The following is a 23,712-nucleotide window of genomic DNA, read 5'->3' on the forward strand; positions in this document are numbered from 1 at the left end:
TTGGATGCTGTCACCGATGTAATCCTCCACCATTCTGTCAATGGTGACAGTATCATATGCAGTGACAGTAGACATGTCAGAAATTGTTGCCAGGTCCTTCAGTCCGGACCAGATGTCCAAACCTGGTCCTGCCTGCCCTGCATCACCGCCAGCGGGTTGCTTAGGATACCTAAGTTTTTTCCTGGCAGCCCCAGTTGCGGGAGAAAATGAAGAAGGAGCCGTTGACGTGTCACGTTCCGCTTCAGCTGACAGTGTGTTCACCAGCAGGTCTTTGCACCTCTGCAGGCTTGTGTCGGCCGGAAAGAGAGACACCACATAGGCTTTAAACCTAGGATCAAGCACGGTGGCCAAAATGTAGTGGTCTGATTTCAACAGATTGACCACCCTGGAATCCTGGCAAAGCGAATGAAGGGCTTCATCCACAAGTCCCACATGCCGAGCGGAATCGCTCCGTCTTAGCTCCTCCTTCACTTTCTCCAGCTGCTTCTGCAAAAGCCTGATGAGGGGAATGACCTGACTCAAGCTGGCTGTGTCTGAACTGACTTCACGTGTGGCAAGTTCGAAGGGCTGGAGAACCTTGCACAACACGGAAATCATTCTCCACTGCGCTTGAGTCAGGTGCATACCCCCTCCTTTGCCTATGTCATAGGTGGATGTATAGTATAGGCTTGTATGGCCTTTTGCTGCTCCTCCATCCTCTGAAGCATATAGAGGGTTGAGTTCCACCGCGTCACAACCTCTTGCTTCAGGTGATGGCGGGGCAGGTTCAAGAGTGTTTGCTGGCGCTCCAGTCTTCGGCACGCAGTCGCTGAATGGCGAAAGTGGCCACAAATTTTTCGGCCCACCCAAAGCGTCTCCTGCACGCCCCTGTCGCTTTTCAGAAAATTCTGCACCACCAAGTTTATTGTGTGAGCAAAACATGGGACGTGCTGGAATTTGCCCAGATGTAATGCCCGCACAATATTGGTGGCGTTGTCAGATATCACAAATCCCCAGGAGAGTCTAAGTGGGGTAAGCCACTGGGCGATGATTTCCCTCAGTTTCTCTAAGAGGTTGTCGGCGGTGTGCCTCTTACTGAAACCGGTGATACACAGCGTAGCCTGCCTTGTAACGAGCTGGCGTTTCTGAGATGCTGCTACTGGTGACGCTGCTGCTGTTGCTGCGTAAGGTGATACATCTACCCAGTGGGCTGTCACAGTCATATAGTCCTTAGTCTGCCCTGTTCCACTTGTCCACATGTCCGTGGTTAAGTGGACATTGTGTACAATGGCATTTTTCAGGACACTGAGGACACTTTTTCTGACGTTTCTGTACAGTCTCGGTATCGCCTGCCTAGTGAAGTGGAATCTAGACGGGATTTGGAACCGGGGACACACTACCTCCATCAATTGTCTAAATCCCACTGCACCAATGGCGGATACCGGACGCACGTCTAACACCAACATAGCAGTCAAGGCCTCAGTTATACGTTTTGCTTCAGGATGACTGCTGTCGTACTTCATCCTCCTCGCTACTGACTGTTGGAGGGTCAATTGTTTAGTAAAAGTAGTGGTGTTCCTACTTCCTCTCTGGGATGATGAACGACTCCCAGCAGCAGCAACAGCAGCAGCGGCAGCAGTAGGCGTAGCAATGCCGGATCCTCCAGAGGAATCCGGATAGGAGAGTCAGTCATGCCAGTGATATGGCCTGCAGGACTACTTCCGATCCTGACTAAGGAGGAAATTGACGAGGAGGGAGTTGACGGTGTGGTTTGCAGGCACTTGGATACAACAGGAGAACGGGATTTAGGTGTCCCTGGACTGCTTACGGTCTTAGCCAAAGTTTCTGAACTTGACAGTAACTTTTTATGAACCCGCTGCAGGTGCCGTATAAGGGAGGATGTTCCTAGGTGGTTGACGTCCCTACCCCTACTTATTTCACCTTTACATATGGTACATATGGCAAGACAGTTGTTGTCCGGATTTGGATAGAAATATTGCCAGACCAAAGAGGTGGAATGTTTGGTCTTCTGCCCAGGCATGACCGTGATGGGCTTTTTCATCCCACGGACAACAACTGTCTCCCCCGGAGCCTGATTTAAACAAACCACATCACCATCAGAATCCTCCTCGCCAACTTCCTCCTCAGCGCCAGCTACACCAGTATCCTCATCCTGTTGTACTTCAACAGTGACATCTTCAATTTGCATATCAGCAAGTGGACTGTGGGTGCTCCTTTCAGCACTTGCAGGGGGCGTGCAAATGGTGGAAAGAGCCACCTCTTCCCGTCCAGTGCTGGGAAGGTCAGGCATCGCAACCACCACACTTGGACTCTCCTTGGGGATTTGTGATATCTTCTTAGAAAGCACAGTTCTTCGCTGTGCTTTTGCCAGCTTAACTCTTTTGATTTTTTTAGTGGGAGGAGGGCTTCCATCGTCATGTGAAGCTGAACCACTAGTCATGAACATACTAGGGATCGACCTTAGCCGTTCCTTGCCACTCCGTGTCGTAAATGGCATATTGGCAAGTTTACGTTTCTCTTCAGCTGATTTAAATGTCTTTTTCAAGGTCATTTTCCTGAACTTTGCCATTTGGGATTGTATGTGCCCTCTACTATGACATTGGGCATCGGCCTTGGCAGACGACGTTGATGGCATGTTATCGTCTATGTCATGACTAGTGGCAGCAGCTTCAGCACTAGGAGGAAGTGGTTCTTGATCTTTCTCTATTTTATTTTTATCGGAGAAAGTTTGGTCCTCCATTTATGTTATATCGATTTGATATATACGTGCGGCTAAACACAGAAAATTATTATTTTTTTGGTTTGGACTGGAGTGTACTTTCGGGGGTTACAGCACCCTTAACGGTCAAGCCAGCCGGCCCTTTACTTATGACACAGGCGCACGCTTGGCACTACTTTGTTGATGCACATGCGGCTACTGCGCACACAATTCACAAACACAGAAAATAATTTTTTTTTTGGTTTGGACTGGAGTGTACTTTCGGGGGTTACAGCACCCTTAACGGTCAAGCCAGCCGCCCCTTTACTTATGACACAGGCGCCGCTTGGCACTACTTTGTTGATGCACGTGCGGCTACTGCGCACACAATTCACAAACACAGAAAATATTTTTTTTTTTGGTTTGGACTGGAGTGTACTTTCGGGGGTTACAGCACCCTTTAACGGTCAAGCCAGCCGGCCCTTTACTTATGACACAGGCGCACGCTTGGCACTACTTTGTTGATGCACGTGCGGCTACTGCGCACATAATTCACAAACACAGAAAATAATTTTTTTTGTGGTTTGGACTGGAGTGTACTTTGGGGGTTACAGCACCCTTTAACGGTCAAGCCAGCCGGCCCTTTACTTATGACACAGGCGCACGCTTGGCACTACTTTGTTGATGCACGTGCGGCTACTGCGCACACAATTCACAAACACAGAAAATAATTTTTTTTTGGTTTGGATTGGAGTGTACTTTCGGGGGTTACAGCACCCTTTAACGGTCAAGCCAGCCGGCCCTTTACTTATGACACAGGCGCACGCTTGGCACTACTTTGTTGATGCACGTGCGGCTACTGCGCACACAATTCACAAACACAGAAAATATATTATTTTTTTAGCACTTGGGGGGAGCACCCCTGATGGACAGAGCACCCCCTGGACAACACTACAGCACCCCTTTAGGACTGGGACACTGCACAGGACTTTGGAGTGGACACAGCCCCTATGGAGAACTGACTGCACAACACAGTCCAGCCAGCCCCTATGGACTTTGAAGTAGTGGACACAGCCCCTATTAACAACAGCAGCACAGCACAGCCAGCCCCTATGGACTTTGAAGTAGTGGACAACAGCAGCACTACACTACACAGCCCTAACTCCCACCCTCCCTCTTCACTGTCCACAGCCGAGTGAGAAAATGGCGCCGACGCGGGTACCTTATATAGGGTCCAAAACCCGCGAGACTCGGAAGGCGGGATGATGACGTTTTGCCTCGATTTCAGATCCGAGTCAGGCGGGAAAAGTCGAGCCTGACTCGGATCGGACTCGGATCGGGGGGGCTCGGGGGGGTTCGGATTTCAGAAATCCGAACCCGCTCACCCCTAATTTTTACTACTTACTATTGTGACTTGTATTTGCAAACTAATTAGCGGATTTTTAAATGCTTATTAATCCTGTAAAAATTTTTGTGGTTGCCCTTTCGCTTTTTTGGCAAACATTTCAACCCATTTTGATGTACTGTGTGCAATGTCGTTTTGCTCTTTTGCCAAATGTGTTTCGCATATTTTAAGTTTTGTCTAGCACAAAATTTAGAAACAAAAATGCACAGAGTGAAATTTGTAAAAAAAATTTTGTGATTAATTTCAGTTTGGACGTATCATGACAATACCCCGGCATGTAAGCAGCAATGGATGGTATCATCAAGCTAAGTTGTTTTTAATTTTCTTTTGGGGTGGGTCCAAAGCCTTACATTCCAATCTTGCCATTTCAGGTTGATCTTGGGCGGATTGTTCTGGCCATGCTCCCGGAAGCCGACCAACCTCAATCTCGTCCCAGGCGTAGGCATCGTAGGCGTGCAAGGCCCCAGATATTTCGAACACGTGTCACCCTTTTTGGAATGCCCGATGATGAGGTTTTAAGACGCTACTGTCTTCCTCCCAAAATCATCATAGACACTCTCTCATTAATAGAGAGTGATCTTGAGCGGCAAATTGACAGTCCTACAGCAATACCACCACTTACGCAATTTATGGCGGTGTTACATTTCTGTGCCTCAGGATCGTTTCAAACAACGGTGGGAATAGTGGCGGGCATCTCCCAATCCTCCTTTTCCCGGATCCTGAGGGCAGTGATGGAGGCACTTTTCAAGCACCTCCATCATTTTATTCAAATGCCTTTGGATATGGGTGCCCTTAGTGTGGCCAAGGCCAATTTTTACCAAATAGCTGGCTTCCCACACATCATAGGGGTTGTGGATGGTACTCACATACCACTTCAGCCTCCAGCACGGCTGGAGGCCATATTTCGAAACAGGAAACACTATCACTCCCTGAATGTAATGGTGGTATGTGATGCCTCCCTCCAGATCCTGTCCCTGAATGCAAAATTACCAGGAAGTGCACATTACTCCTTCGTCATCCGGCAATCAGGGATATGGCACAAATTAACCAACCTACAAGCTGGTGATGCGTGGCTTCTGGGTAAGTGGAGACCTTTAGTACATAACAATGTTAAGCTTGATACACAGTGATCCTGATGTTGTCTATGCTTTTTCACAGGAGACAGTGGATACCCTTGCATGCCCTGGCTGCTCACTCCTTATTTGGCTCCCACACCAGGTCCACAAAGTGAGTTTAATACCGCACTTACAGCCACCAGGCAAGTGGTGCAGCGCTGTATCGGCCTTTTAAAAGGCCGATTCAGATGCTTCTACCGCTCTGGTGGCGAGCTCATGTATTTGCCGGATATGGTTTCGAAAATTGTGGTCCTGTGTGGGATCTTTCACAACATCGCCATAAGGAGTGGTGTTCCAATGCAGCCAGAGGATGCCTTACCTGAGGATTGCCCCCCCGAGGTTGGTCGGAGGTCAGTATGTGGGGGGCCATACGCGATGATGTGGTGGCCCGATATTTTAGGTAATTATTGATCAAACAACAGTGTGTATACCCAATGTGTTACGGTTTTTTAACGTTCATCTTTTTTGATATTAATTCTTGCACCATCTTCTGTTTGTTTGCATAATCTTTGGCACTCCCACGATGACTACTTCCTGCTACCCTTCAAAAACCTTTCTGTTGAAACTTCGGGAATATATTCTGACACCAATATTGCAACGCCATATTTTTGAAATCATGTGGGCATGGACCTTCGTCAACCAGTTCTTGATTTGTTGTGTGTTTGTTTAGTGTTTTTGGTATGTGGTGTTTTTCTGATTACCACTTTGTATTTTGATTTCTGTTGTGAATAAATATTTGGAGAGTGTAATTTGTTTACTTTTTGGGCACGTTAGAAGCAAGTGTAAACAAACTCCCAAACGTTAATTTTACCTAAGGGGTAACCCAGTAATGAAGCAAGTGGAGCTAAAATGTAATATGTTTTCGGGGTACTAACCAACACAACAAGGAATCGTGTACAATCAGTTGCCTTCGTAAGATTGTCCGAAGCAGTTTGGCCACCAAATAGGAACCTGAAAAATGGTGTAAACTATCATGTTGACCACCACAAAAAAGGAAAATGACATTGGTACTGGGAGGTGTTTCTTGTGTCTGTTTGCATTCAAAATAGAACACACAATCTGTAGTGAGATTCTGTGGCAAAGCTTGCTTGAAGAGTCTACTTATGTCAGTGTAAAGAATCTTGGATTTACTCCAAACGCATGAGACAGAGCTTGATTTAAAACTGATTTATTAAGAAACAATTTGTAAAAAAATAAAAAAAAAAACTAATTCCTAAGGAGGACCAACAGATGGTCAAGGCCCTGCATAAGCCCGGTGACCTGCTCCTGCATACGGCCCACACAATTCACTATCTCTTCCCGACGCCTCTGTTCCTCTGTGGGTGACAAAAGTTTGGGGATTAATAAATCGGTAATGAAGCAACATTGTAAAAAAACACAAAACAAGCAAACCAAAACTTACAAGCTTGTGGGCCAAAAAACATTACACGGATAAAACCCAGCACCCCAAAATGTCTAAGGGCAAAAATACAAGGGCCCTAAAAAAAGGCACACAGGTGTGATATGTGTATGGTGACATCAGCAGGAACAGGTAAAGACAACCCCCAAAAATACCCTAAGGCGACAAAAAGTCAAAAAAAATGGGGACGACACATGATTACATACAAACAGTTTGTGGTGTCCAGGATAAACTTTAAAAACATACCGTTCTCCAAAACGACAGAGCCAGAAGCCACTCCCTAGACCACCTCGGAGGTGGCTACATTCCCCAACCCGAGGGGCAAGGTGTTTTCGGGATCCTGGGAGGGGGTATTTGGAGGAGGGACGGATGGAGGAGAAGGGGAATTGGGCTGGAGGGGAAGTAGGCCTGAAATTTCGGCCACAGGGTCTGGGGAGGAGGGGGTAATAGAGGAATTGGGGGTTGGAGAGAGGGGCCGGGACCGGCGTCTTGTGTGGCGATGCCGCCGTAGTGTTTGCTGTGCCCCTAAAAAATTTCAAAAAAATTGTGGTTAGTTTCAACAGGAAACCAAAAAAAAAAAAAAAACACAATAGGACAGACATGAAAACATGCACATGCAGATATGACTACAATGACTCAATAGGACAGACAAGAAAACATGCACATGCAGATATGACTACAATGACTCAATAGGACAGACATGAAAACATGCACATGCAGATATGACTACAATGACTCAATAGGACAGACATGAAAACATGCACACGCAGTTAGGGCCCACAAGATAAACTTGAAAACCACAGTCCAGAACACTTACTTTCCGCAATCTGCATGCGAAAGCATGCCAGCAAGCGGGGCGTCTGCCGGTGCAGGTCCGACCACCTGCGCTCCAGCTGGCCAATATGTCGGTGTGAGCCGAAGGAGCGCAGGCGTCGACGTACCTCCGCATATGCGGAACGCTTGCGCCTACTGGAGATGGGTGGAGGCTGACTGGTGATCCTCCTGTCCATCACCTCCGTCAGCACCAGCAGTTCGCGCCTGGTGAATGCGGCGGATCTCATGATGGCAATGGTGTTTTTTTGTCAAAATAGTTTTAATAAAGCACCACAAAAAAATTTGATTGGCTAATGTATTTGGGAAATTAACAGGACAAATTCTATTGGTTAGTGTATGAGTCATGTGTTCGACAGGGCCACAAATCTCTTGAGAGTTATGATAGGCTTGATGCAGTGACATGCGTAAGCAAATTTAAATAAAGAAATGAACCACAGAAAACTTGTGGGGAGACAAACAAATAGAACAATTGTTTAATTGGCGCTAACATGTCTTTTGAACAATAAAAGCGAAGGTTTCAGCCGTACGTATTCTGCGAGCAAATACAAACACGGACAAGATTAAAGTTTATTGCATTGTGTTGAAAAAAAAAAACAATTAAGCTAATTGATACATTGATTGGCATGATACGATTGAGGGAGGTAGGCTGAAAAAACGAGCAGGTCATCGGAATCTGACAGTCCCACTTCCGGTTTGTACTTGTGCGTGCGTTCCCTTCAAGCCATTTCGGGGATGTACGCTCGCTATTTGGCACGCTCGTTAGTCAGAGGAGGGGTCGCCTGAGTTTGGGGCGGATTTTTAGCTGCGTACGAAAATACGAGCGAGTGCTTGAATTTAAATATTTTTTAACGTACGCCGAACGTGCGTACGCCCACTTGCGAGTGGGTCTGAATCAGGGCCATTGTCTATCTTTTTACTGTAGATCTTTAGACCAGATACACTCCAGGGCTGCACGCGGGATCTCGCGATGCTTGCGAGATCCCGCGCATGCTGAGTGGAGCCGGCAGGCACTGAGACACAGCACATCAGCACTAAGTTGATGTGCTGTGTACTCAGGCAGGGATCGCCGGAGGGGAGAGTTATCACTCCCCTGCTCCAGGTGATGAGATCTCAATACATCTCATTGTTAGTGCTTCCTGCTTCGCCTCGCTAAACAGGCGAAGCCAGAAGCGTTATAGCGGCACGTTAAGTGCCACTATAATACATCTCCCCCAGTGTTTGAAAATGACAGTTAGGAGCTGATTGGTTAGTACTTTCTCTCTGTCCACTTTATCTATCTCCAAGGTTTAGTACATAGACCCCTTAGACCGCTGCAGAAGGCACTAGGGAAATGCAGGTAACAGGAGACTGGAACAACAGCAGAATGTACTTGGCAAGGTGAGAGGAGACTGGAACAACAACAGAATGCACTTGGCAATTGCAGATGACAGGAGACTGGAACAACAGTAGAAGCTACCGTAGTCAGGATACTGATCTTCGAGAGAACAGTGATGTTCTGGCAATGAGCAGTCATCAGTTCCTGGTTTAAATAGGGAACCCTGTGTAGTGATAGGCTAGCTGCGTCATGTGACAGGCGTTACTGGAGACTGGTTTGTCAGAGATGGTAATTTGATACAGTTCAAGATGGCCACACCCATGAAGCAGAAAAGCAGGAATGGCTTGCTTTCAAGAGTGACACAGGTCTCAGGAATGCAGCAGGTGGCAGCAGAGACAGATGGCAGTGATATGCAGGGGTATACCTAGGGGTCTGAGTGCCCCGGCAAAGTAAGGGACTGGAGCCCCTCCCCCCCTGTCCTTCCAGGCTCCTCTGTATACATGTAACACTGGGGAGACTATGAGGTTACACTAGCTGACACGGACACTGTCACTGTATGTATGTATGGGGCAGGCAGGTGTTGCAGGCATAGCAGTGGTAGTAAGGAGAGGCAGAGCAGTGGGAAGCACTGTGTGCAGAAAGGAAGGACATATCAGAGTGAGGGGTCTATTTACACACAGTGTTAGGAGACAGAGTGAAAAGTGATAAGAAAGTGGTAAGGTGCCAGCCAATCAGCTCACAACTGTCATTTTTCAAACACAGCCTGTGAGATGATAGTTGGGAGCTGATTGGCTGGCATCTTATCACTTTCTTATCACTTTTCACTCTGTCTCCTAACACTGTGTGTAATAGACCCCTTAATTACATACAGGTGCCGGATCCCTCCCGCAGGACATACTAATAAAGCGATAGCACATAATCCGATCACTGCTATCACCGGGCAGCTGAGACCTGCTACACTACACCCGGGAGCAGGGGGAAGCTCGGACACTAAAGTTTGCTGTTACACGAGTAGCGCAGAAAACTCCTGCAAGCAGCATCTTGCGGATATATATACTGTGTATATATATATATATATATATATATATATAAATTTATATATATATGTATATATATATATTAGGGGTGAGCGGGTTCGGATTTCTGAAATCAGAACCCCCCCGAGCTCCCCCGATCCGAGTCAGGCTCGACTTTTCCCGCCTGACTCGGATCTGAAATCGAGGCAAAACGTCATCATCCCGCCTTCCGGGTCTCACAGGTTTTGGATCCTATATAAGGTACCCGCGTCGGCGCCATTTTCTCACTCGGCTGTGGACAGTGAAGAGGGAGGGTGGGAGTTAGGGCTGGCTGGGCTGTGTAGTGTAGTGTAGTGTTGTAGTGTAGTGTAGTGTAGTGTAGTGTTGTGCTGCGCTGTGCTGCTGTTGTCCATAGTGTCCACTACTTCAAAGTCCATAGGGGCTGGCTGGACTGTGTTGTGCAGTCAGTTGTCCATAGGGGCTGTGTCCACTCCAAAGTCCTGTGCAGTGTCCCAGTCCTAAAGGGGTGCTGTAGTGTTGTCCATGGGGTGCTCTGTCCTTCAGGGGTGCTCCCCCCAAGTGCTAAAAAAAAATTATTTTTTCTGTGTTTGTGAATTGTGTGCACTGTGGCTGCACGTGAATCAACAAAGGAGCAGCGCCAAGCGTGCGCCTGTGTCCCATAAGTAAAAGGCCGGCTGGCTTGTCCGTTAAAGGGTGCTGTAACCCCCAAAGGGCACTCCAAACAAAATAAAAAAATATATTTTTTTGTGTTTGTGAATTGTGTGCGCAGTAGCCGCACGTGCATCAGCAAAGTAGTGCCAAGCGTGCGCCTGTGTCCCATAAATAAAGGGCCGGCTGGATTGACCACTAAAGGGTGCTGTAACCCCCAAAGGGCACTCCAAACAAAATAAAAAAATATTTTCTGTGTTTGTGAATTGTGTGCACTGTAGCCGCACGTGCATCAACAAAGGAGCAGCGCCAAGCGTGCGCCTGTGTCCCATAAGTAAAGAGCCGGCTGGCTCATTTCTTAAAGGGTGGTGTAACCCACAAAGTGCACTACTCTCCAGCAAAAATAAAAAAATATTTTCTGTGTTTGTGTGCGCCTTAGCCGCACGTATATATCAATATAACATAAATGGAGGACCAAACTTTCTCCGATAAAAATAAATAGGGAAAGATCAAGAACCACTTCCTCCTAGTGCTGTTGCTGCTGCTGGGAGTTGTTCATCATCCCAGAGAGGAAGTAGGAACACCACTACTTTTACTAAACAATTGACCCTCCAACAGTCCTTAGCGAGAAGGATGAAGTACGACAGCAGTCATCCTGAAGCAAAACGTATAACTGAGGCCTTGACTGCTATGTTGGTGTTAGACGTGCGTCCGGTATACGCTATTAGTGCAATGGGATTTAGCCAATTGATGGAGGCAGTGTGTCCCCGGTTCCAAATCCCATCTAGATTCCACCTGTATCCTCAAAGCAGCAAAGACAAGCGTGCGTCTGTCTGTTAAAGGGTGATGTAACCCTCAAAGTGCGCTCCACAAACAATAAAAAAATTCTTCTTTTTTTCTCTTTGTGAAATATGTGGGCTGTAGCCGCACCTGCATCCTTAAAGCAGCAGCGACAAGCGTGCATCTGTCTGTTAAAGGGTGGTGTAACCCTCAAAGTGCGCTCCACAAACAATAAAAAAATTCTTCTTTTTTTTCTGTCTTTGTGAATTGTGTGGGCTGTAGCCGCACTTGCATCCTCAAAGCAGCAGCGACAAGCGTGCATCTGTCTGTTAAAGGGTGGTGTAACCCTCAAAGTGCTCCAAAAATTAAAAAACTATTTTTTTTATGTGTTTGTGACTTGTGTGTGATGTAGCCGCACGTGCACCAACACAGTAGCAGCGCCAAGCGTGCGCCTGTGTCATAAGTCAAGGGTCGGTTTGGACATCTGGTCCGGACTGAAGGACGTGCCAACAATTTCTGACAAGTCTACTGTCACTGCATATGATACTGTCCTCAAAGCAGCAGCGACAAGCGTGTGTCTGTCTGTTAAAGGGTGGTGTAACCCTCAAAGTGCGCTCCACAAACAATAAAAAAATTCTTCTTTTTTTTCCTGTCTTTGTGAATTGTGTGGGCTGTAGCCGCACCTGCATCCTCAAAGCAGCAGCGACAAGCGTGCTTCTGTCTGTTAAAGGATTACATCGGTGACAGCATCCAAGTAGGCATGTCAGACAGTCCGTACATGTACTGGCAGGAAAAAGAGGCAATTTGGAGGCCCCTGTACAAACTGGCTCTATTTTACCTGAGTTGCCCCCCCTCCAGTGTGCACTCCGAAAGAGTGTTTAGTGCAGCCGGGAACCTTGTCAGCAAAAGGCGTAGGAGGTTGCTTCCACAAAATGTGGAGAAGATGATGTTCATAAAAATGAATTATCAACTCTTCCAGGGAGACCAGCCTCCAGAACGTACAGAGGGACCTGTGGTGGTGGATTCCAGCGGGGACAAATTAATACTCTGTGAGGATGAGGATGTACACAACACTGAAGAGGGTGAGGAATCGGTGAATGAGGAGGATGAGGACGACATCTTGCCTCCGTAGAGCCAGTTTGTGCAGGGCCAGATTAATTGCCAGCTTGTTTTGTGGGGGCCCAAACGAACCAATCATTTCAGCCACAGTCGTGTGGCCGACCCTGGCGCTGAAATGATTGGTTTGTTAAAGTGTGCATGTCCTGTTTATACAACATAACGGTGGGTGGGAGGGCCCAAGGACAATTCCATCTTGCACCTCTTTTTTTTCTTTGCACTATGTACTGTTTGGGGCCTAGTTTTTCAAACTGCCATCCTGTCTGCCACTGCAATGCCACTCCTAGATGGGCCACGTGTTTGTGCCGCCCACTCGTGTCGCTTAGCATAGCCTTTTGGACATAAAACACTATTGTGAGGTGTGACGTGTTCAGAATAGACTGGAAATGAGTGGAAATTAAGGTTATTGAGGTTAATAATAGCATAGGAGCAGAAAAACCAACACATTCTGTGATTTTAGCTTTTTTTATTCTTTTTTTTTTTTTTAAATACAGATCCAAAACACAAAACCCAGAACCCAAAACACTGAAGGGTGGTTTTGGCAAAACCAATCCAGATCCAAAACACGAAGAAAGATCCAGATCCAAAACCAAAACACAAAACACGAAAAGTGGTCGTGTGTGTATAACGGAGCACAACCGCTACAAGTGACAACTCTGAGTAACACAGAATGGCCCGGGGCAGGAAGCCAATCACACACTGCTCACTGTAGCTGGATCCGTGCAGATACGCCCCTGGGTGCAAGGTGTGACTGCTCGGAGGGTATGCACTGCACTCCCAGCACATATTTTTAATATGCCACTTTGGCCCATTTGCCAGCTATAATAAGGTGCCCACTCTGGTTTGCAGTCTCGGGAAAAAGGCTGCCCTTTACTAAAACATAATCCCTGCCAGTGGTCGAAGTGGAAATTCTGAAGTGGGGGTATGGCAAATATAGAAGTTGCGGCAGTGGTGCAACCAGAAACAACGCGTCAGCAGTGATATGAGTCGAGGGCGTGCAGAAAAAAAAGAGCATGGGCACGCATCACAAGGGGTGTGTCAGGCAGTGATTGACGGGGAGAGAGTGAACGGAAGAGGCAGAGGGTGACAGAGAGCAGCAAAGAGTGATCAGCAGAGGGTACCGGGTGAGGGTGAGGCAAAAGGTGACAGGGAGTGGCAAAGAGTGATGGGCAGAGGATGACAGGGAGAGGCTGAGAGTGAAGGGCAGAGGGTGATGGAGAGAGGCAGAAGGTGATGGTGAGGCAGAGGGTATCAGGGAGAGGCAGAGGGTGACAGGGAGAGGCTGATGGTGAGAGGCAGAGGGTGACAGGGAGAGGCTGAGAGTGAAGGGCAGAGGGTGATGGAGAGAGGCAGAAGGTGATGGTGAGGCAGAGGGTATCAGGGAGAGGCAGAGGGTGACAGGAAGAGGCTGACGGTGAGAGGCAGAGGGTGACAGGGAGAGGCTGAGGCAAAGGTGGCAGGGAGAGGCAAAGAGTAATGGGCAGTGGTGAGGAAGAGGGTATCCGGGAGCAGTGGCGTAACTAGGGCAGGGCTAGCGGGGTGCGTGCCCTGGGCACCACCGGCCACGGTACTGGCTCACCCGCCCTAGTAAGCCAGTGTAGCGCCGACCGCAATGAGTGCGGTCAGCGCTACACATTAACACAGGACCGGCGCTAGGCTTCCAGCACACCTGAGCCAGTTCCCTCCCCCTGAGCGCTTGCCCAATAGCGCTAGGAGGCGGGCTCAGGCTGTGCATAACACACGCATCGCCGCCAGCGCTGGCGGCGATGCGTGTGTTAAACAGCAGCCAATGAGAGTCAGATAGACTCTCATTGACTGCTGCAGCACCCACTGCAAGAGCCGGGCTTCCGTCCGGCTCCTGCAGTGGGTAATGGGACAGACGTCATGACGTCTGTCCCATAATGTTGAGCACGCCAGCCCAGGAGGTCTGGCGGGCGGCGGCTGGAGCGGCGTCGCGGACCGGAGCAGCAGCAGCATGGATTCAGGTAAGTATATATTTTTTTTAACTTAACTGCACTACTGGGGGCACAACGGGGGAGGGGGGTGGCTACTACTGGGGGGACCTCTACGGGAGGTGGGGGCACAACGGGGGAGGGGTGGCTGCTACTGGGGGCACCATTATTGGGAGGACCTCTACTGGGGTGGGGCTACTACTGGGGGCACTTAATCGGGAGGGGGAACCGCTACTGGGGACTACTACTTGGGGGGACTACCACTGGGGGCATTATAAAAGGGGCCTACTACTAGAGGCACTGCACTCGGGGGACCACTACTGGGGGCAATAATAGGAAGGGCCACTACAGGGGGCAGTGGATAGGGGGGATCACTACTGGGTGTCTGCATAAGGGGGCCACTACTGGGAAAACTGCATGGGGGGGACTACTGCTGGGGGCACTATATAAAGGGCACTGCATAGGGGGGACTACTATTGGGGGCACCATATAAAGGGCACTGCATAAGGGGATACCACTACTGGGCGCACTGCATTGTGGGGACTGTTACTGGGGGCACTGCATAAGGGGGAACACTACATGGGGCACTGCATTTGGGGGGGCCACTACTGGGGGTACTGAGTAAGGGGAACTAATTGGGGGCTGTATAAGGGGGACCACTACTGTATAAGGGGCACTACTATGGGCCTGCATAAGAGGGACCACAACTGCATACTGGGGGTACTGTATAAGGGGTACTACTGGGGTTAAGGTGCATATGGATAGGAATGTTCAGTGTGAAAATAAAAGGGTATGTCATGTTGACACGCCCCATTTTTAAGTGACCACGCCCATTTTTTTGCCTCGCGCGCACATCGGGGGGGGGGGATCCCTTTTCAAATTTGCCCTGGGCCCCAAATACCCTAGTTACACCACTGTCCGGGAGAGGCAAAGAGTGATGGGCAGAGGGTGACAGTGAGGCAGAGGGTGACAGGGAGAGGCTGAGGGTGATGGTGAGGCAAAGTTGACAGGGAGAGGCAAAGAGTGATGGGCAGAGGATGACAGGGAGAGGCTGAGAGTGAAGGGCAGAGGGTGATGGAGAGAGTCCGAAGGTGATGGTGAGGCAGAGGGTATCAGGGAGAGGCAGAGGGTGACAGGGAGAGGCTGATGGTGAGGCAGAGGGTGACAGGGAGAGGCTGGGGCAAAGGTGACAGGGAGGGGCAAAGAGTGATGGGCAGAGGTGAGAAAGAGGGTATCCGGGAGAGGCAAAGAGTGATGGGCAGAGGGTGACAGTGAGGCAGAGAGTGACAGGGAGCCTGAGGGTGATGGTGAGGCAAAGGTGACAGGGAGAGGCAAAGAGTGATGGGCAGAGGGTGACAGGGAGAGGGTGAGAGTGATGGACAGAGGGTCCAGGGAGAGGGTGACGGTGAGGCAGAGGGTGACAGAGAGAGGCAAAGAGTGATGGGCAGAGGGTGATGGTGAGGCAGAGGGTGACGGGAAAAGGCTCAGGGTGACAGGGAGAGGCAAAGAGTGATGGGCAGAGGGTGATGGTGAGGTAGAGGGTGGCAGGGAGAGGCAAAGAGTGATGGGTAGAGGGTGACGAGGAGAGGCTGAGGGTGATGTGAGGCAGAAGGTGACAGGGAGAGGCAAAGAGTGATGGGCAGAGGGTGACAGGGAAAGTCTAAGAGTGAAGGGCAGAGGGTGACAGAGAGGCAGAAGGTGATGGTGAGGCAGAGGGTATCAGGGAGAGGCAAAGAGTGATGGGCAGAGGGTGACGAGGAGAGGCAGAGGGTGACGGTGAGGCAGAGGGTGACACGGAGAGGCAAAGAGTGATGGCCAGAGGGTGACAGGGAGAGGCTGAGAGAGAGGGTAGAGGGTGATGGAGAGAGCCAGAAGGTGAGGCAGAGGGTGACAGGGAGAGGCAAAGAGTGATGGGCAAAGGGAGAGGGAGAGGCAAAGAGTGAAGGACAGAGGGTGAAGGTCTGTGGGTAGTAATTATAGGACCCAGAATGACACACATAGGTACAGTATATTGTATGTGTGATACCCCTCGGGGGTGTCAAATAAGAAAGGCGATAAGTGACAGAGGGTGATGGAGAGGCACAGAGTGTAACACTGACACCATTTGCACTTACCTAGGTACAGTTTAGAAGGTCAGCAGTGCTGTGAGGCAGAGTATAGGCAGCAGCTTCTGTCTGTGTGCTCTGTGCAGCTGATGAATGTGCAGGGGACAGCAGAGCACACACAGGAAGTGAGAGATCTCTCCGAGACACCGGATGGAGGAGGCAGGGGCTGATAGTGCAGGACAGGTACACCTGCAGCAGTAACGTCCCTCAACGCGGTGTCACCCGGTAAGGGATGCTGTGAGGGGCGTGGCCTCGCAGGCAAAGGGTGTGGCCAAGCGGGTGGGTGTAGCCTCGCGGCCCGAACCCCATGCTCTAGTGTTTATTCCCGGGGGTGGAGGAGGTGCAGGCTGTGTAGTGTGCTGGCTTCCTCACAGTGTAAGGAGCCAGGTGCTGCACTTAATACTGCAGTGCAGCACTGGGCTCCTGTCACTGAGAGGGAGTCTGCACCTTGGTGTCACCCCTCGGCGGGTTACACCCTCGTCGGTCCCCACCCCCATATGACGGGGTGATGCCACTGACCTGCAGTCCGGCCAGGTGGCAGAGAGACTGGCCACTGAGAAGACTCCAAGAGGTTCCCCTCCTCCCACCGGCAGCACTCAGCAGCTCACCTCCCCAGCGGCGCCAGGCAGTGCAGATAACAGTGGGATTGCTTATGACAGTTTGCACTGTCTGAGGCAATCCCGGAGAGGTGGCAGCGCTGACAGCTGTCAGTCTGATTGCTGTCAGTGCTGCGGATCATCAATGATGATCCGATCATAAGGGAGGTCCCAGCGGGTTCCCTGCTTCTGCATCGGCAAAGTAACAAAAAAAAAAAAAGTTAGTCCTGGAAGTGCCGGTATGTCATACTGTTACATACCGGCACACTTCGAGCACTGATCCCTGCAATATGTGCTGTGCAATGAAATATAAATGACTAAACTGCAGCCTTGAAGTTTATGTAACTCACATGGACACTATAGTCTTATATTTCTAACATTCCATAGTATTACTGTATTTTTTTAATTACACTATGTAGGTGGTTTAGGATCCTTATTTACCATGCAGCATACTTTTTGTGTCTGTCTGCAGCTCCCAGCTAATACAATGCAGCTCCCTCTAGGACACAATGATTAGCCGATTGCAACGCAGACAGTCATTATAACCATAGTCCATGATGTGTGTGAGTGACATTCTAGAACCAGGTGCACACATGGCCCCTGGTTCCTGTAGGGGCAGCAGCAGCGGGGCTCTGCAGCTCATCCTACTTCCCCTCCACCATCCTCCCCCCACATTCGGCACAATATCCTCCCTGCAGAGCCGGCCCTAACCAAATTGGTGCCCTAGGCAAAATTTTGACTGGTGTCCCCTAGCATATAATTCCACACTTTTTTACAACTACTGAGGAGTATATAGTATATACACAGTGCTATTTTTCTAGAAAATAGGTTCAGGAACTCCTGTCGGGGAGGCATATGTGGGCTGAGCTGTTTCTGAAGTGGGTGTAGCTACAGCCAGAGTGAGGCATCAATTGATGCGTAAACTACATTTTTTTTTAAATTGTCAAAGTTTGGGCTGTGTGGGGTGGGGGTGGTATTATTATAATGTGTCAATCATATAATATAAAATACTATTCGCATACAGAAATATAGGAGAAAAAAACTGCTGTAAATTCACATACGCACCAACAGAAAACCAAAATCTATTCTAAATATATAGGGAAAGACACATCGATTCCACATATATAAGAAAAAGCCAGATCCAAATTAAAAAAAACATTGAAAAAGCCAGATCCACATAAAATACATTGAAAAAGCCAGACACACATAAAAAAAACACTGAAAAGGCAGATTCCAATAAAAATATTTTTTAAACATATGATCCACATAAAATACATTGAAAAAGTATGATCCACATAAAATGAATTGGGAAGGGGCCCCCAATGCTTTTAGACAGATGAAAAATTGTGCTTACCTGTCATCTTTATGTTGAGTTATGCAGTGTCAAACACGTTCTGTTCACCCACGCTACTAATGATCGTAGCCTTGGGTAGGACGAAGGCACAGCTGGAGATGGTGGTGTTGGAATTACAGTGAGAGATGAGGAGGGGGTTAGAGGCACACATGGGTATGGTAGGGTCAGAGGAGGCACAAATGACTAGTGAGGGGTCAAAGGCACACATGGGAAGAGGGGGTCAGAGGCACACATGGGTAGGGGAGAGTCAGGCACACATGGGTAGTAAGGTCAGAGGCACACATGGACAGGGGGGTTGCAGAGGCACACATGGGGAAGGGGGGGTAGAGGCACAGCTGGGGAAGGGGGAAGTCAGAGACACATATGGGGAGGGGAGTCAAAGGCCATCACAATGATCTGAGCCTTGAACATAGTACAGCGCAGCTTGCGCTCCTGGTGGCAATAATACAGTTTAGCCACCATGCCTGATTGCTGTGCTGTTGTAGGTTTTATTTTTAATATAATCTATGCTGCATGCAGCACAGTGCAGCGTAACTTGCGCTGGGGGAACTAATACTATTTGGCCACCTTGCTTAGAGTTTGCAAGAAAGCATGTCAAAGCTGCACCTGCACAAACAAAAAAACTAGACTGTTTTTTTATGTGTACTAAATAAAAAATCACCTTACCTATATGGTGGTTTCTCGGCAATGGGGAACCGCTGAAGAAATCGCTCCTCCCTGGGCAGACAGCATCTTTAATCAGGAGTCACTATTCATGCTTAAATTCACATGGTCCGGAAGATGCCTGTTTGTGTAGGAATATAACCAATATCATCATACAACAGAAGTTCGACCAGACTTGTGCCCCCTGTATCCCCTCCAGGCTCCTGTCATTCCAGCCTCCAGCCCCCTATCATTCCAGTCTCCTGTGTCCCCTCCAGCCCATGTCCCCTCCAGCCCACAGGTCTCTGTGTGCCCTCCAGCCCCTAGTGTCCCCTCCAGACCACATTATTCCAGCCTCTTGTCATTCCAGCCTTTAGCCCCCTTTGCCCCCTCCAGCCCCCAGTCATTTCAGTACCCTTTGTCCCCTCCAGCCCCCATAATTCCAGCCTCCAGCCATTTGTCATTCCAGCCTTTAGCCCCCTGTGTCCCATCCAACCTGGTCATTCCAGTCCCGTGTTCCCTCCAGCCTCCTGTCATTCCAATCCCCTCTATCCCCTCCAGCCCCCATCATTCCAGCCTTTAGCCCCCTGTGTACCTTCTAGCCCCCTGTCATTCCAGCCTCCTGTGTCCCTTCCAGCCCTGTCATTCCAGCCTTCACCGCCCTGTATTCCCTCCAGCCACCTGTGTTCCCTCCAGCCTCCATCCCTGTTATTCCAGCCTTTAGCTCCCTGCAATTCCAGCCTCAAGCCTCCACTGTCCCCTCCAGCCCCTTGTTACTTCAGCCTTTAGCCACCTGTGTCCTCCCCGGCCCCATCATTCTAGCCTTCAGCCCTGTGTCCCCTCCAGACCCCAGGCCTCTGTGTCCGCTCCAGTCACCTGTCATTTAAGTCCCCTCCAGCCCCATAATTCCGGCCTTTAGCCCCGTGTCCCCTTCAGCCCCCTGTCATTCCAGCCTCCTGTGTCCCCTCCATGCTCCTGTCATTCCAGGCTTCAGCACCCTGTATCCCCTCTAGCCCCCTGTCATTCCAGCCTCCAGCCCTCTGTGTCCCATCCAATCCCACTGTCATTCCAGCCCCCACTGTCCCCTCTAGCCCCTTGTCATGCCAGCCTTTAGCCCCCTGTGTCCCCTCCGGACCCATCATTCCAGCTCCGTGTCCCCTCTAGACCATATAACTCTGTGTCCCCTCCAGCTCCCATAATTCCTGCCTTTAGCCCCCTGTGCCCCCTCCAGTTCCCTGTCATTCCAGACTCCTGTGTCCCCTCCATGCTCCTGTCATTTCAGCCTTCAGCACCCTGTATCTCCTCCAGCCCCGTCATTCCAGCCTCCAGCCCTCTGTGTCCCCTCCAACCCCCTGTCAGTCCAACCCCCTCTGTCCCCTACAGCCTCCATTATTCCATCTTCCAGCCCCATTATTCCAGCCTTTAGCCCACTGTGGTTTCTTAGCCCCGTCATTCCAGCCTCCAGCCCCCAGTCATTCCAGCTCCCTCTTTCCCCTCCAGCCCCTTGTCACTCCAGCCTCCCATCATTCCAGCCTCCAGCCCATCATTACAGCCTCCAGCCCCCCACCATTCCAGCCTCCAGCCCATCATTCCAGCCCTCAGCTTGCTGTGTCCCCTCCAGCAGCCTGTCATTCCAGGCTCCAGCCCCCTGAGTAACCTCAACAGCCAACCCGCTCCCCGGCCCCCTCCAATTTACCTTCATTTTGGCAGCCAGACTGCACCTCTTCCTTTGAGGCAGTTTGGTGTCCTGCTGCTCCAGTCATGGCAGCCAGTTTAATGTGCGCTGCGTGCTCCTCAGACTCTTAATTTTCTTCCCGTTCCCGAGCATTTGACACAGCTGCACACAGAAAGCGTGTGCCACATGACGTCATCACTGGGGAATCTCGGAGCCACACTGCAGCTTCAGCTCAGTCTGCAGCAGGGGCATGTCAATCATGGCGCAGGCCCCACCCACATTCCCGATCAGCAGCAGCAGCCAATCCTGTCAGGACCCTGAGCAGCCAGTCAGATGCTTGCAAGGTGGCTGCCACCCGAGTCAGTATCAGGGAGATGCACATGGCGGCCAAATAGTATTTGTTCCTCAGCGCAAGCGGCGCTGTTCTATGCTGCATCTTATATTGAAAAAAGGCAGAGGGGGCATTGGCAGAGCCCTGGGATGCCCCTAGGCATTCCAGTCACCCTAGGCATTTGCTTATAATGCCTATGCCTAGGGCCGGCTCTGCCACCCCGTGCTGCTGTGAGGCTCAGCCAGTGTCAGGGAAAGCAGCAGCCGCAAGAGCATGCTTGTGTCTCACTGACTGGCACCACTGGGCGGCACACCCCCCCTCGGCCAGCGCTCCTGGCAAGTGCCATCCTAGCCAAGGGGTAGATACGCCCCTGGTGATATGACACTGCCGGACCCGGTAATGGGGGCTAAGACCCAGATATATGGAACTTATTACATCAGGCCCTACTGGTTTGGCAATATGCCCATAATTTGTTTGGCTGGACAGGTGTCGATCCCAATGCATCCCTGTGGTTTGGGTATTTTATAAGGGTTCGCGGTTATTGAGTAGTGCCTCTAGCAGCAGACGCCGGGAAGGTATCCCCACCTTTCTTTATAAGTTGAAATAATAGGATGTGGTGTCCGCGCTCTGAGGTACTATTGTGTCATAAATTGTTATTGAACTTAGGGTGTGTATATGGTGTATCTGTTATGGCATGTAAGTGAATAGAGAATACTGGTAATATCTATGATCGGGATAAGAGTTTCTGAAATTAAGGTCTTAATCGGAAATGTCCTGGCGTAATCCACCTGTTGAAAGCTGTAGGATGGTAGTTCTTAAAAACAGCAATCTCAAATGAGGTACAATAGTACCTCAGAGCGCGGACACCACATCCTATTATTTCATCCCTGTGGTTTACCTATCCCTGCCCAGAGTATAGCAAATTCTGACAATATCTGGCAAGGAGTCACCACTATTAGATTTATGATGGAAGCATTTAAAAAAAAAAACAACAACACAAAAACAATACTTTTATTAAATTTTGTTTTAATAAAACAAAAGCTCAACAGTAACTCTCTTACAATTTAGATAGACACAAGGCGGCAAGTTCCTGTCTGTATGCTGATCTCAGTGCCACTCTGTGCCCAATGCCCTTGCTCCATTAAAGCTTAAGCAGGTGGTTGACCTCTGCCCTATCTCTAAGCATCAGTGGGAGCAGATTTTTGCCTCTACAGGAAACACCTACTCCCTATGTTCGTTGTCAACATGTTTACTATTATATAAAGCTAAGTTTTCATGCTGATGTTAACTGCCCAAAAAGCGGTGCTCCTGATGCTGTTTTTTTTCATCGCCTGTGGAAATACTCGTTCTTGCATTTTTGAACCGTGTCTTGGCTGATATTTGGCTGACTGCTCCTTTCCTTCCCCCCTTAGACCCTAGGATTTCTTTGTTTGACCTTGACCTCAAGGAAACCCATAATATGATTATTTATAATGTAAGAAACTGCTTGTAAACGAATGACTCTTCACACCAGGTGGTTATGTCAGATGGCTTTTTACTCCTCACAAAGGTTATAATATCACATTTGTACATCTGTGATGGCTTCCTAACACTAGCTATTCCACACCAGCCCTCTCTATCATCCAGCTGATAGTCAGCATTGGAAGCCCCACCCACTGGAACCCACAACCCTTTATACCTTCACACATACTAAAACAGTCCTACCCAGGTAGTGCAGCTGTGTGTAAGACCTTTGCTGTAGGGGACAGCAGGATTCTTAACCCTATCTGCTACTTGTCTTAGGGAGTGAGTCCTGTTCTGTACATCAGAACATGGCAAAGTACCCTCTTTGCCACAATAAATATACATTATGTCTTACCACCGTTGCCAAGGTAATAGTGGCTAGATTGTGGTTTGCCCAGGATTTCCTGACATTTTGGGTGATAGAAGCCCTGCCCCCTGGATCCCACAATCCTTTATAGCTTCACATGCAGCAAATCAGTCACACTGAGGTAGTGCAGCTGGGTGTAAGAGACAGCAGGATTCTTAACCCTGTCTGCTCCTTGTCCTATGGAGCTAGTCCTGTTCTGTACTTCAGAATGTGGCAAAGTACCCTCTTTGCCACATTCTGAAAGAGGACTCTTTACCTGGAAAATATTTCCCTTTCCCCAACTCCCCCTCTCTTAGCTTCATCAACATTTGTGAATACTCTCAGATAAAGTTTTGATTTTTCTATCACCTCCTTCTGTGGTCTGTTAAGGTGGGGTTTGAAGACGGAAGGATCTGTGCAACCCGAGACAGAGCCTTCATGATAGGAGCCTCTGCTGAGGAAATACTTCCTTCACCCGTGGGCTTAACTGGTTGACATGGTAAACTTGCTCTATTTGCCGTCTACCCAACTGCCATACGTGACAGCTTACTGGTCCTATGACCCATTACCTCATAAGGGCCTTGCCCATGTGTGCACAATTTGCCCCTTTTATGGGTACCTGATCAAGCACCTTATCGCCTCAATTAAGGGTGTGTTTGGCTGCTTGGGTACCGTAACCCCTCTTTTGCCGCCCCTGTGCTTTCTTTAAGGGCTGTCTCACTAATGGATCTGGAATTTTAGAAAGAGGTACCTGGGCACCTAATGTATAAGAGGTACAATACAAAATAACCCAAGACTGTATAATTATAAAAATGTATTAACCATATATTGGTTAAACATGTATAAGAACTGCAGTTCAAA

This window comes from Taudactylus pleione, unplaced genomic scaffold, assembly GCF_031769625.1.
Source record: "Taudactylus pleione unplaced genomic scaffold, aTauple2 ptg000021l, whole genome shotgun sequence".
Taxonomy (NCBI): domain Eukaryota; kingdom Metazoa; phylum Chordata; class Amphibia; order Anura; family Myobatrachidae; genus Taudactylus; species Taudactylus pleione.